Source organism: Chelonoidis abingdonii, chromosome 17 (assembly GCF_003597395.2).
Source record: "Chelonoidis abingdonii isolate Lonesome George chromosome 17, CheloAbing_2.0, whole genome shotgun sequence".
Classification (NCBI taxonomy): domain Eukaryota; kingdom Metazoa; phylum Chordata; order Testudines; family Testudinidae; genus Chelonoidis; species Chelonoidis abingdonii.
This window is the reverse complement of record NC_133785.1, coordinates 14,169,353-14,183,692: the sequence shown is the minus strand read 5'-3', so window position 1 is coordinate 14,183,692 and position 14,340 is coordinate 14,169,353. Positions and strand designations below refer to the sequence as shown.

At 43.6% G+C, this 14,340-nt stretch overlaps 1 long non-coding RNA gene across 2 annotated transcripts in view; it reads right to left on the bottom strand.

Moving 5' to 3' along the window:
* Positions 1-376: 376 nt before the first annotated feature.
* LOC116833086 (uncharacterized) overlaps positions 377-14,340 on the bottom strand; it is a 63,957-nt gene continuing 49,993 nt past the window's right edge. Inside the window, exons 4-6 of one of the 2 annotated variants that reach the window (XR_004375601.2) lie at positions 9,779-9,852; positions 6,260-6,313; positions 377-1,184 (exon numbers count right to left, since the gene is read on the bottom strand). This is a non-coding gene — a long non-coding RNA (uncharacterized LOC116833086). The remainder of the gene's footprint in view (positions 1,185-6,259; positions 6,314-9,778; positions 9,853-14,340) is intronic. The other variant, XR_012657142.1, reaches the window with a different exon arrangement.

Here is a 14,340-nt window from a genome sequence, read left to right as displayed (position 1 = left end):
GAAAGCATTTATTAAAAGAAGCTCACTGGCTACTGGGGAAGTGGCACCAGTGGGGCAGTGCATAGGAAGACTGCTTGAGCTGTTTGGGAGAAAAGACTCCCCACCCCACCTAACCCCTACCCCGGAGGGCTGAGTCATGAAGAGGCTGCAGCAGCTTCTGGAGCGAGAGCAGGGCTGCAGATAAAGAGACCATTGGCCTGACCTAGCTACTCTCCAGAATGGCCATGGGGCTGCATTATCCAGCTGAGAGCAGAGCAACCCATCACAGGCTAATATATATATCATATGCCTCTCTGGAAAGGTCTACACTTCAATCAGAGGTGTGACTGAAGCACATGTAGACATATCTGAGCTAGCTTTGATCTAGCTAGTTTGAATAACAATAACACTGAAGCTATGGCAGCTCAAGCAGGACCAGAAGCTAGCAGCTCAAGTACATATCTAGGGTTCCAGGTAGGCTTGAATATGTATACATGCAGACATATAAGCATCATGGGCTTTTAAAAGCATCTTATCTGAGATATCCATAGCATATTCTTCATTTGTTCTCTGTCCAGCACTTCCACTGATAGCCATGGGAGTTCAACCTATGGAATAAGTATAAAATATGCAATTGAGGAGCCCAATCTTCCTCTCATTGATTTTCAAAGGAACAGGATTACATAAGAACATAAAAACAGTCATATTGGGTCAGAACAAAGGCCCATCTAGCCCAGTGTCCTGTCTTCTGACAATGGCAAATGACAGGTGGCTTAGGCCTGAAATCTGCAGTGCAGATCAGAAACAAAAATTCTTCAACACAAAATTCTTCAACTTATCTATGTTGTAGAGAGATCACTAGCTAGATTGGTATTAGGATCAGTATCAATGAAAGTTGGGGGGGGGAAGTGTATTTTCAATTTCAGAAATGTTCAGCACAAAACATAATATTTTTAAAATCACAAGTGAGAGCTCTGTGATCCCCGTGCAAACAGATGGGAACTTGGAGATATCCCACGCAGCTTAATTCATGAGAAAAATCTATGGGAGAATATAAAAGGGGGTCAAGCGGAGTCATTTTTCTGTTTTTTGAAGGCAGTTTGGGTGGGTGTCTGGATGAATGAACAAGCTCTGAGAACACGTAAGACAGTCTTTTTCTTTCATTCCACTTGATCCACATGCATGTGCTCTTCCACTCACAAGAACTGAAAAAAAGAAAAGGAATAAAAATGGGCCTTTAGTTACTTGTCACTTTGAAATTTTCCACTACTTTAATTAAGCTCCAGAGCCTAGCAAAAGTTGTCAAGCTTTCCTTTTCAAAATAAAGGTGGGCTTAGTTTTCAAGGCAGTTTTCCCTGGTTCTTAGTATAGCTCCAAAATAAAGCGGTGTAAATTACCAAAGTAATCTTGGGCCTGATCCAGCGCCCACTGAAGTCAATGGAAAGATGCTCATTGTCTTCAGTGGGCTTTGGATACAGGCCCATAATTCTAAATTTAGGATCAGTTATAACTGTCCCTTTCTCTCCATTAATCTATACCATTAATATTGTTTTGGAATTAAAAGACATGGTGAAGTAGTGCTGTGCTCCCCACAGGTGTATTCCTGTGTAATCCAGGAGAAATACCAGTTTACCTCATTTTAAACAAGTCTACATATTTGTACTGGATGGGGGAGGAGGAGAAGAACAGAGGATAAATTGAAATAGACTAGAATATGATATGGGAAGTGACAGATGAAAACAAAAGGACATAGGCTAAAACAAAATGTAGGATTAAAGATAAATGAAATAATGGGAGAAAGAAAAAGACAAGAGAGCAAAAGTCTGGTCTTATTTACACTGGTGTAATTGTATTGAAATCAGTGGAGTTATTCTAGATTAAGGCTTTCACCCCATGGAGACGCTAAGTGTATGGTGAGCCGGGTATAAATCTGCATCACACTAGCCTGCTGCGCACTAAGTGACCAGCCAAATGGGAAAGAAGGCTTCAGTATGTCAAGAAGATGTTATTAATCTGCAAAGTGCTATGACAATATGTGCTGATCATAATGGCATAACTACACTTTCTTGAGCATTGAAAAAAGAAGAATTTTGATGCATTCAAAATGAATTTAAAGGATTCACTAAAAATCCCACACTATTAATTAAACAGAAAAACAGAGACTAGCAAAAAGTAATATATGGAAGAAATTGCATTAGGGCATCTGGTGAAATAATAAATTGTTGGAGCACAGATTAAGTGATTCAATATGTCAAAAGACCTCTAAGGTGGAATGGATTCAGTGTGAATTGCAACATTTGTTCATGTGTTTAAATTTGAATGATATTTGCAATAAGTTTTCTTTTTGAGCACAGACATTTCTTTAGGATACTGGTGCATGAAATAAAAGAAAGGGGAATCAGACAGCAATTGATATAAAATAGAAGTTATGAAAAATGGAAGAGTGATAAAGAAAGTGAAAGAAATAAGGGGAAAAGCCATGACTAGCACCATTAAAGACAATAAGAAGGTTTTGGATTTTTTTTTTTAACAAATATCAAGAACAAACAACTCTCTAACAATGGTATAGCTCTGTCACTAGAAGGATATGGTAAAATTCTTAATGGTGCAGAAAAGGCAGAAGTGTCAATAAATACTTGTGTTCTATATTTGGAAAGAAGCAGGAAGATGTACAAATATCACATGTGGATGATTAACTATATTCCAATCCATTAGTGGCTAAGGAGGATGTTAAACAGCATCTACTAGGGTTAAACATTTTCAAATCAGTGGGTCTGAGTAACTTGTACCCAGGAATCCTAAAAGAGTTGGCTGAGGAGATCTCTGGCCTCCTGATGTTATTTTTAATCTTGGAATACTGGGGAAATTCCAGAAAACTGGAAATGTCCTAATATTGTGCCGTTATTCAAAACAGACGAGCTGGAGAATCCAGGTAACTGTAGGTCAGTTAGCCTGACATCAATACCAAGCAAAATAATGGAAAAACTGATATAGGATTCAATTAATAAAGAATTAAAGGATGAGAATATAATTGATGCCAGTCAACATGGATTTCTGAAAAATACATCTTATCAAACAAACCTGATTTCATTTTTTCCTATGATTACAAGTTTGGTTGATAAAGGTAACCGCACAGATGTAAAATACTTAAGACTTTGTGTAAGTTTAACTTAGGACTACACAACATTCTGATTAAAAAGATTAGCCCTATCCATGTTATGTAATGTGGAGAACTATTTTGTATGATTAAATGTGCCTCAGTTTACTTACTTGATATTATTCTGGCTGACTGCACGGAAATACATCAAAGACGACTGTTAAGAAGGAGCAAGCAGGAAATGAAATAATGATAGAGGTAAGATATCTCCAGGGACTATACCAAGGGTCCTTAAGAGAAACAACTGGTGAGCTAGTCAGGAATTCCCTACCTGCCTGTTGCAGGAGGCCTATATTTCCAAGGCCAGGGACTAAGCTCAAAAGAACATTAAGCTGTAAAAAGCCAGGCCTAGAGGGAAAGAAGAGTAAATAGACAGCAGCTTCTTGAGAAGAGACACTGATAGAGACAGAGCCTGTGGCAGGGTCCTCGAACTAAGGCAGGAGCTCTGCAGCTTTGAGAGAGACTATGAGCAGCAGCAAGCCCCAGGCATGCAGGCCTCTTTGTGATTTAACCTTCCCCCCCTAACTGTGGTATACTTTTGGGGTGAATGAATGATATGTCTGTTTAGAAGGAGCTGTTCTGAGTCACTTTAATCAATTAACGGTCACAGGCACCTGAGAGTGGAATGGCTTACAGGTCTCAATTACATTTGGGCTGCTCATGGTAATACAGTGAGAGAGAGGGAGGTTGCCACATACGGTCAGTCTTGAGTGTGGTAGAGCTGCAGGGCTCCACATGGACAGAGGTGAAAGTAGCAAAACTTGTCAGCTGAGGAGTGCGCTCATGCAGAACTGCCAGGGGGTACAAGGCACCGCAGGCACTGCAGCCATGGCAAGACAATGGGGATAGGGAGTGTTGCAGCCATAGGCGTAGTTTGACCGTGATACATGTGCACAAACACTGAAGCCAGTGCCTTGGCTCACTGGCTCTCTCCCCCTGTCTGGAGTGATACCTGGGCTACAGGAGAACCCCAGCAGCTGCTGAGGGGGCGGGGGCACTGCGGCATCAGCAGCTGCAGCGATATCACTGCTCTGATGCTGCTGCCTCCCTGCTGGGTCTGCTGGTGCTGCTGCCGAGGGAATGACACATGCCAGACTCCTGCTTCCCCCGCCCATTCCCAGATCCCCTTCTCTTCTTCCTCGTCCCCTCCCCACTGTCTCCTGCCCCACCCGTTTCTCCTTCCCCTGCCGCACCCTCCTCCCCTTCCCCCCCGTGTTTTCCCCCCACACCACCCCGCCCCTTGCAGGCACGCACCGTTGTTCGGGAAACCGGTGGGCACTAAGACCCAGGAGGCGGTGTCCAGCTGCTGAGGCAGCGCCCCAAAGCGCCGGAGAACAGCTGCTCCGTCCCGCCCCCTCCACTCCCCGCGAGCCGAAATGTGCTGGGCGGGGGGAGGTGCAGCATGGGAAGGAAAGAACCCCCCCCTCCCCTTCCACCCCCAGGTGGGCTGAGCAGAGCAAGGCCTGCAGCAGGGTGCGCCCAGAAATCAGGCGAGGGCGAGTCGCATATGACCCCGCATAACCTCCCCCCCCCCTCTCTTTCACTCTTAAATGCAAACAGCCTTCAGTCCAGATAAGCAGCTGCTCCAACCCTCTTCCCTCCCCCCCCCCGCCTCTGTTTGGGAAGGCAGCGCCCTTGTCCCCCCGCACGCGCTCCCCAAACTGTGCCCATGGTTGTAGCCTGGTGATCCAGTTTCAAGTGGGGTGAACCACACAGAGTTCCGTTCGGGAAAGCCTGCAGGTAGAAGCAGCCTGTGTCTTGGAAGCAGCGTCCACGGGAGACAGTGGGGAAGAGCTCACAGGAGCAGCCTGACAGATCTCAAAACTAGCCATCAGTGCGGAATCATCACTGAATTAGGAGGTTTCTAGTAGGATTCCGCGGGGACTGGTGCGGGCTTGATGCGATTTAGTATTTTAATCCGTGAAGTAAGTGCAAAATCACGACCGATAAAATTTGTGGATGACATAAAGATTGGTGGAGTGATGAGGACAGGGCCATCGTACAGAGTGATCTGGATTGCTTGGTAAGCTGGATCCATTCAAATGAAATTTTAATACAGTCAAACAAAAGAGCATACCTCTAAAAAACAAACAAACAACGCAACAAGAAAACGCCCATAGCTACAGAATGGGGGAACTGTATCCTGAAAGTCAGTGATTCTGAAAAGGATTTAGGGGTCATAATGGACAATTAACATTTTTCTCCCAATGTGATGCTGTGGCTAAAAAGGCCAATGCACTCTTTGGATATATCAACAAAAAAGTAGCGCGTAAAAGTAGGGAGGTGACGTTACTTCTATATATGGCATTGGTGACAGTGATACTAAAATACTGTGTACAATTCCACTGGTGGAGGAACAGCTGGTGCATCTGCACAGGGGTACATACAATTTAGAGGGCAAGAAAGTACTGTTGCCAGAATAGTACATAGCATCCCTCCAGCACCTGAAATCCAGGCCAGAGTGGTGTTCAGGCATTTGATACCTATGGTTGCAACACTGCTGAAATTTGACCCAGCTTCTCCCTCTGTAGTGCCAGATGGAAGGGCATCTGGGCCAAATTTCAGTGGTATTGCGATCTGTGCACTCCAGGCTGCAGTGGCAACTCCTTCCCAGGGACACTGAGGGGGAGCAGGGCTGAATGTGGGTTTCAGAGAAGGGGCTAGATTTTGGAGTTTCTATCCTGTGTGTGACAGAACAGTTGAATGGGCATGTTTGATGTGTATAAATAAGTGTTACACACATTTAAATTTGAGGGAGGGGGCCCATAACAAAAACCTGCACTGGGGCCCTTCCTTCTGTGCCTCCGCCACTGGACAGTTCTTCTGTCCACATTTTTTAAAAGAACATTGAAAAATTGGAGAGGGTGCAGAAAAGAGCCATAAAAATTAGTTGAGGGCTGGAGAAAAATGCCTTATAGTAAGATACTTAGCAAAAACTGTAATTGATGACAGTGCACAATTATCCTCAAGGGGAGAAAATACCAGGTATTAAAAGGCTCTTTAACTTAGCAGAGAAAGGCATCACCAGAAGTAATGGCTGGAAGTTAAAGCCAGACAAATTCAAAGTAGAAATTAGGCACACATTTTTAGCAGCAAGGGTGATTAACCATTAGAACACATTACCAAGTGGAGGATTCACCATCTCTCGATGTCATCAGATCAAGGCGGGCTGCCTTTCTAGAAGATAAACAGACACAAGTTATTGGACTCAGTATATGGGTAACTGGGTAGAGTTCTATGACCTATGTGTTATACAGGATAGACTAGATGAACTAATGGTCACTTCTGGCCTTAAAAATCTATGCATTTTTCATCGCATCTCACAGCCTATTGCACAACTTGGCTGCATTAAGGTGTTTGTGACATTTGTAGTTCCCAAAAACTCAAAACAAAACTCATCCTATAGTGGTCATCTTTTACCTGGCTCAGAACCATGTCATTGATTTTCATTGTTTCCACCTGAACTCCAAACATTTCCAGAACCATTGCAAGCCTTAGTGTACCAGGAGTGAAACCCTGGCCTGAGTGAAGTCAATGGCAAAACTCCCACTGATTTCAATAGGGCCAGGATTTCATCACAGATTTGCAACAACAACAACAACAACAACAAACAAAACAAAACCAGAAACCAGACAAATTTTGCAGTTTGCCTTCAAGGGGAAAGACTGTGTATTACTAGATACAGGCTTAAGCTGCAATGTTTTGATGCAGCTCAAGATTTCCTTAGAATCAGAGGGTGTTCAGTCTGGTGTTTATGACAGGCTCAGCTCTATTACAAATGTAATATTTTGGGGGATTTGATGCAAAATATTTAGATTGCTTCCTTAAAATTTTTTACAAAATAAGGTCTGAATCATACTGCATTGTACCTCATACTGCACAACTCATTCCCACAGCCCAACGGATTTTGTGTACATGGATCACAGCACAGATGCTCTCATCTCTTTACTTGTTTAGGATCGTTTGATGTTTGCCAGTTCTGTTGCTTTGATAATGGTTTGCAAACTTTTAGATCTCGTCTTTGTTGCTCCTTTGTTTGTGGATTCAGGGAGAGGCAAGGCTCTATAAACCTTTGATCAGCATGCTGCTACTTTACCAGAAAAAATAAATCATGCTGTCAACAGGAAGATATGAAAAGGGGGGGGCTGTAAGGAAGAGGGTAACTGGTTGGTTAAAAGAAACAAGATAGAAGAATCTCTTTTCCTCAGAAAATAAATGTGTGTTGGTAAGAATGATTGTGTTTCATATAATATACTGTGGGTAAAACTTCGTATCAAGCTAAAACACAACAGTACATTTTGCTGGTCTCACAACAGATCAGAAGCAAGCATGAAGGATGTTAAGTTATATGACTAGCAATTTACATAGTAATAAAAAAATGATATGACTACTGCCGTTGTAAACGTGAGAGGTACTGCTAGTAGAAATCCTAAATCTTTGAATATCCATTCAATACATATCATCTGTTTTTTTATATGTCTAATTAGGTGCATTGAATTATCCTGGATGTTAAGGGTGAGGGTCCACTAAGAGAAACAGAGGGGTTTTATACTTGTGAGCTTCTCTATTACAATGGAGCAGGATTTTACACAAAATTATGAACCTCTGTGTGGTACATGCTTAGGAGTATGGAAGTTATGTATTTCACTGTTCTAACTGAGGGGCAACAGACCACCTGACCTTGATTCGCTTCCTTCAGCTCTGCTAGCTACAGACTCCCTGGTAGAAATACATATAGCCAAATTAGAGCAGTGCTATACAGAGACATACAGTCATGCAAATTATAGATTATTTATCTAGCTATAGAATTTAGATGGCAATGAATGTGCCATTATTATTATAGGGCTTGATCCAAACTTGCCTGTGTGATATAAATTAAGGTGTAAGGCCCTTCTGCACGTACAATAGTTAAGTCTTGTGAAAATGACCCTGTACTGTTTCTGTAAGTACTTTATATTCTTAAACTCAGAGGACCTTTCCACAAACTCATGGGAGGGGCAGTAAAAGGCCCAGAGTTTGGATGCTGTGCATGCAGATATCAGAGAAAGTTGAAGAATGATTGTTCTCGGTTGTTCAAATGTGGTGTAGGGCCTGTGCAAACTATAATTTGAAAATAATTGGGGTAATTGCCATAACTACAAAAATTAAAAAGCACAGGCTTCATTTTTCTTTCATAAAGCTGTACCAGTAATGGCACCATCGATCATTTTTCTATGAAAAGAGTAACAAGTGCTAATGGAAATTCAGCACTGTGTGCACTGCTGTTGCACAATGAGCAAAAGTTGAAAAACAACTGTCAAATCTTATTGTTACAGAAAAACATCTTCTGGTATTACCTGAATAATAATAAGAAACTGAAGAGTAGGCTAACTCATTTGCCTCTTTTCAGTGAGGGTTGCTGTAATTAACATAGTTTCTCTCTCACACACACACCCTTTTTGTATCAGGCCCCTCCGGCTATATCTACACTATGAGCTACTGGTGCGATTCCCCTGCTCCTGTACACCTACTCACACTAGCTCTCATCAAATTTGTGTAAGTCTAAATAGCAGGGTAATGTTAAGGGTTCCCAGTGCAGAGCCTGAAGTGGTTCACAAGCCCCTCAACCCCATTGGGTTCATTGTCCAACAGGATGCCAATGAGGGCCAGGGTGCAGTGGCAACAGGGACAGCATGAGATGCTTCGGCATTACTGGAGTACAAAAAGTATGTGATTCTGCACTCCTCCCCAGCGGAACCTCCCTGCCAAACCCAAGGAGGACTGAGAGTTGTGTCAGGAACCAAAATCCAAGAGTGGTAAGTTACAATGGACTCCCATCCTCCCTGCCAATGTTCTGTCTTGCTCAGATGCTACATTCCTGATTTTAAGCCCAGCTCCTGCTCAACTTCAATCCTTTAAATGGTCCCCAAGCAAGATATGGCTATAAATCAACAATTTTATTGATTTCTGATGAACTACTGTGATGCATTTGGCAGAAGCTATAAAACATTATTAAGGAACAATCACTGTGCCCCGGTGTCTGTGCATTTCTCAATCAGCATGTAGGCTGTGATGGTGCCAGGGCTGCATGGACCAGAGGACGGGAGGGTGCAGGTTTAGAAAGATCCCAGTTTGGGATGGGACAGTTGTGGAAAATTTATAGCTAACTTCAGCTGTCTTTTGTCCCTTGTTTCAGTGCTTCACGCCGCCCCCAATCTTACCATTCCCTTACAAACAGATTACATAGCTTCCATCTCCCTTTGCACACTCCATATGCTAGCTGAGAATACAGTCAATTTCCAGTCGAATTGCCTCCCATGCCTGTAAGCACATTTCAATACATTTCTGGTGTAGCAGAAACTCCAGCTTGGTCCACCTTTATAGCTGACCAAACCCCAACATTCAACAATATGTAGAGAGGTAACCATTAGCAGAAATCTGTCTCTGGCATAGATTCCTGGATCTCCTCCACATGACTGGAAAGTCACTTCTTCTTTCCATTCTGTTTTTTTGAAAATTGCTATGTTCTCCAAAAGTTGACAAGGCTTTAAAGAAGACATTGCAATATGATAACATAGCTCCTGGAGGAAACTGCCACTGCATCCTAGTCCTAAACGCTATGAACATTTTACATTTTTAAAAACATTAGTACATTTTTCTTACCATTATTAGCTTCTGCTCCTTCCTCACGGGCCACAACAGTTGTCTGAACCAAGGATAGTCTAGCAGTTGCATTCCTGGAATGATGAAAAGTATCAAAATTGTGACCTTCTACGGCAAAGTCATGTTATGTGGGGGGATTTATCAGCTTCTTCAACAGGGAAAAATTAATGCTACCCTTCTCTTTCAGTGGGCTGGGCCTTTCACTCTTGAGATGGAAACTATTTGCCAGGAGAAATACCCCAGAGACAGCAGACAGAGGAGGGCTGTGGAGAAGCTGCTCATTGGTATGGACAGGAGAAATCAGGAACAGTGTTAATTCCTAAGGGCATGGGAGCATAGGACTCTTCAGCAGGAAGAGAATCTGCTGAAGTGGTTCATGAAGCAGGAGGCACACCATTGGGAACAGAAGCATTCCCGAATGGAGAGGCTGATAGAACTGGTAGCTGAACAGTTCTGGGGTCTGCCTGCTGCTGTGGCCACTACACCTCTCCATGAACTGCCACCTCTCCCTCCAGCTGCTGCCCAGGGTGCTGCTACGGTGGAGGACCCAACCACCCCAAGTGACCTGGAGGAGCCTGCAGGACCGTACCCTACAGTAGCATCTGAAACCCCTTGCAGGGAGACTCCCCTGAGCATCCAGGAGGGGAATGATGAGTCTGCAGAGGTACCTGAAGCCTACCAAGTGCCTGCTCCCCAGACGCCAAACCCCCATACAAGACTCTCCCATTTGTCCCCATGAACAATTTCCCCCCATCATTTGCCCTTTGTCAGGGGAGGACAAGGCGATGGGTGCAGAGACATTTACATTGGGCTGTTGTTCACAGATTCAGTCTCATGCATTGTGGATCTACATTTGTTTTTAAACATATTTCAATTGCATGTTCCATATAATACTGCTAATAAATATTAGACTTCCTTTGACTTATGTGTGGACCCTCCTTTCTATGGGGGGGAGGGATAGCCTGCTAAACTCAGGGTTGTGAGTTCAATCCTTGAGGGAGCCATTTAGGGATTAGTCCTACTTTGAGTAGGGGGTTGGACTAGATGATCTCCTGAGGTCCCTTCCAACCCTAATAATCTATGATTCTATGACAAATATAAGGTGTTTTCAGGATTGGGCCCCACAATGCACAGCACCAGAATTGGTATGGTGTAACTGTCTGGTGCCATCATAATGCTACTACTTTTCTGTCTGTCCCACAGCCACAAGCCCTGCCCTCCCAGGTTAAAAAAATCTGCAGTCCTAAGGACACACTGGTGGGATGCGTAAAGTGCAGTTAGTGATACGTGCTCACAGAAATCACTGCTGTTCTAAATGCAGCAGAACCCACAACATAGAAAATGGGTAGAGAAATGTCTTTATGGACTTTGGTTTGGTTGACATGCAGAAATACGGACACATTTCAAGTAACAGTAACAGGAAAGACAGCATCTGCCACTGCCCAATGATTAAACAGCCTCTCCTTCCCCTTCCCAAACCTTGACCAGTTCCAACCACATTATAGCTCGGCCGCACCCCCCAAAGCACAGATCCAACCCAGAGGTATTAAACCAGTGGAGGTGCCATATTATAATTGTCTGTTTTGTCTAAATTGTCACAAGAACAACCATCTAATGACCTTTGGTGGGGAGGAGGGGAGGGAGGGAATCTTCATAAAGCTCCATAGCCCCACAAGTATGTGTCAATGTTCCCTCATTTGCATTTCTAGCAGCTGCGTAGGGTGTGAAGGTGTCCCTCAGCAGAAGCAGATGTCATCCTCTGCCTCCCTGTTGTGCCAAGATGTGTGCACATATGGCATCCTTCATTCTCCTTGCCTGCTGGGCTGGGACAGTGTACATGTGATCTGGCTGCCTCTATAGAGTTTGCAGACTTGTCCTGTTCCCACTCAGGACAGAAGGACTCCCCTTTACTCTCACAAATGTTTTGAAGTGTGCAGCAAATGATGATTATATGAATAGTGTTGGTCTCACTGGCATCCAACAAGATTTCAGCCTACCAAGTTTGCATTCCACAACCATCGTGCAGCTGCTGAGTTTGTAACTGAACTCCTTTTTCCCAAGGTCATTAATGTTCAGGTATGTTTTCATGAACCAAGTTAGGAAAAGGTATGAGGTATCCCCCAAAATAACAGTTGGCACAGACACACCATCCAGAACCATATAGTTTCTGGGGAATAAAGTCCCTTTTTGCCCTTCATGTACAATCTCGATCTGCTAAGCACCCTGTCATCATGAACCTTTCCAGTGTTTCCAACATTTAAATCTGCCTCTGTGGCTCATTAAGCATGGCAGAACAAGTGAAAAGTGACCTTTTCATTCGCATATTCGCTCCTTTTAGTGGGCAAAGTACTGGGATATGGGCGCCATCAGTGGCTTCTTAACACTTTGGAAACCCCATCCCCTGAAATCCAGCTATTATTTCTGGAACTTTTCTTATGTCAACAACCCATGGGAAGATCACAATGTTAATTGCCTCACAACCCTGCACAATTCCAATGGTGGACTTTCCAACAGGTTTGCAATGGACCTATAGCTGTCTGGGGTTGCCAGCTGCCACCGAGCAGTAACCACATGCTTCTGCACCAGTATGACTTCCCCGAATTAAGTTCAGGTGCTGAGGTTTGATGCAAACTCCACTCACAGCTTCATGAAGGTTTGTTTCCGCATTCCAAAGTCCTGAAGTCACTGCTGGTCATTCAGGTTTCCAAAATGATGTGATCCCACCAAACTGTGCTGGTTCTCCTGCACCAGAAGCAATGGTCCACCCACAGGCATACCATGGCAATACCAGCATTCACTCTATCTGTACCATGGGAACTGAATGAACTGTCATTCACCCATCTTTGATGTGTCAGAAAATTCTGCCCAAATTCTGCTAGCATCTCACAAATCACCTGCTCCACTGTCCCTCAATAAGCAGCCGCAGCAGAACCACATCATCATCCCATTGCTCCATGTCAGCCATCCAGTTTGGTGGGAGGGACATGAGAAGGAACTGCCATTGGAAAATGTGTGAAGGCGAGGAGAGTCCCAATGACATACAGCAAAGCTGTTCCTAGAGCATCTCCCTGTAATGCACAGAACCCTGGGATACCCCCACCGAAATGGTAGTGCTAATGTCACATAACGACTGTGGCAGTGTATATATGGGTATCGTGTACACAGTGTTATACCCATGTTCAGCACAGCATACGTGGACCCTCGGTGCGGGCATAGGGAATGTATGTGAGCATATGTGCAACAGTGTAGCCTGAGAGAAACCCCATATGGGGACACTGCACATCACAGGCGTTATTAGTTAGCCTAAGATCTAAAGAGCCATGGAGAACTGCAGGGACTCTCTCTGCCCAGAAGGCTGAATAAAGAATGGAACTACACAGTGGCCTGCCTCGTTTCTAACATGAGAGCAAAGCTATAGTGTCCACATTATTCAGGGTCACCTTTTAACCCTTTTCTATCAGCAACCACACCATGAATGGAAAGAACAGAAACCTGACAGGGCACAACGTTAGGGCATAATCCTGCCTTCCTTTCTCACATGAATGCAGATATTGCAGGATTAATCCTTTTATGACTACCCACAATGCAATTTTCAACATCTCAGTAAAAGCCACCTTGCCCACTAATTATAGACAGAATTATTTATTTGACCTGTGAGTAAAATTTCATTAGCTTTTCCATCATCCAGGTAAACAGTGTGTGAGTAGAATTTGAACAGGAGCTTATCAATTTTCATGGCAATTTTGCCAGACCGCTCTACCTCCCAACCACTGCGCTCACAGGCAACATGTTTCTTTCAGGGTTGTACACTACAATGAGAAGATTCATCTGGAGGTTCCCAAACCCTTTCCTCTTGCATGATAATGAGCAGCACTTTTGGCTAGGACAACACACTCTCCAATATCTCCACAATCTCCAGTATTTTCTAAGTGTGTCATTTAGATCATCCAATAATCTTCAGATTCTCATATTGCATAGGAAGGTTTTATCCAACGAAGTGGGTATTCACCCACAAAAGCTCATGCTCCAATACGTCTGTTAGTCTATAAGGTGCCACAGGACGCTTTGCTGCTTTTACAGATCCAGACTAACATGGCTACCCCTCTGATACTTGTGCATTTTGGAGCATTCAAAAGTGCAACACATGTAAGGGAGAGAATTATAAGGATACGTTTATGACAACTAGTGTCTTTGTGCTTCAAGATGCATGTGCTTTTATCATCAAAGGCACCTCTCTAATTGTGGAGATTGAAGAGTTGTTTTGATTCAAATCCTAAACCACGATCCTGATCTTATTTACTACGCTCTACACCCTGGGATATTATCTGGGGAGAACATCTGAACTGGGCATAGGATGCAAACTCAGCCATATAGACTGCCCGCTGACTGAGCAGAGTGTGGCTATACCTGTTGGAGGAGCTGAGTCATGTGAACACAAATATAATATGTGCTTAGTTTCAAATCTGAAAATGTGAAGGCACATTTCATTCACCTAACTAAAGACAATAGTATGAAGACTTCACTTTGCAGAATATAACAAAAATACAGTATTTGCTGCGAGA